Source organism: Podarcis vaucheri, assembly GCF_965113315.1.
Source record: "Podarcis vaucheri genome assembly, chromosome: 9".
NCBI lineage: Eukaryota > Metazoa > Chordata > Lepidosauria > Squamata > Lacertidae > Podarcis > Podarcis vaucheri.
In genome coordinates, this window is record NC_138767.1 from 75,965,029 (window position 1) to 75,965,994 (window position 966).

The window sequence follows — 966 nt, forward strand, 5'->3', positions numbered from 1 at the left end:
CCAGCTTGCTGCTTTAATTATTCACCAGGTGAACTGGGTTTATTTTATTTTATTGCCTAAGCGGAATGGAATGAATTCAGCAAATGTTGGCCCCTAAGGGGGTTCCAGGATCATTGCTGCTGTTGCATTCTAGGTTCCTACCTGCCTATTGTTCTAGGATCCAAGCTTAGTACATAATAGATGGGAATTTCTTTCTTTTTTTCTTTTTGGCTATACACATTGTTTTATTTTGAAGTCACAATGATACTTGGTAATTTGGGAGAATTTGCATTTATTAGAAAATAAATAAATTATTTACATGATGGAACAGAACCATTTGAGCACTTTTTGTGGAATCAAAACTTAATGATAACGGAGCAAGATGAACCAGGTATTTTCCAAGAATATCACCATCTCTAAATATGAAATAGTCCTTGTCATCCAGTACTTTTGTTCCACCATACTTTGGTAGCAGAAACTTCTCACCAACTTTTACACTAACTAGACGAGTGTCTCCCTCCTTGCTCTTAGAGCCTGTTCCAACTGCCACACCAGTGGCTTGTAACACTTTTCCTTGTGATTTTTCTGGAATCACAATGCCTCCTTTAGTTACTGTCTCAGCTGCACACCTTTCCACCAATACACGGTCGAAGAGGGGAAGAAATTTTTAAAATGCCTGTCCTGCCATGGCGCGCGCTTTACAAGGGCTCCTGCTCCTGCTGCGAGGTGAAATGTTGAAGGCACAAATGCAGAGGATTCCAAAAGAAAGAAAAGTGAGGGAGCTGGGTATGTTTAACCTGGATAGGAGGAGACTGAGAGGAGTTACGATAAAGCTAAAGGTAAAGGTAAAGGGACCCCTGACCATTAGGTCCAGTTGCGGACAACTCTGGGGTTGGGGCGCTCATCTCGTTTTATTGGCTGAGGGAGCCGGCATACAGCTTCCGGGTCATGTGGCCAGCATGACTAAGCCGCTTCTGGTGAACCAGA

At 42.8% G+C, this 966-nt stretch overlaps 1 pseudogene across 1 annotated transcript; it reads right to left on the reverse strand.

Moving 5' to 3' along the window:
- Window positions 1-215: 215 nt before the first annotated feature.
- LOC309540542 (10 kDa heat shock protein, mitochondrial pseudogene) lies at window positions 216-700 on the reverse strand (annotated as a pseudogene). Its single transcript has one exon. The product of its transcript is annotated as a 10 kDa heat shock protein, mitochondrial pseudogene (transcript).
- Between the last annotated feature and the right edge of the window lie 266 nt (window positions 701-966).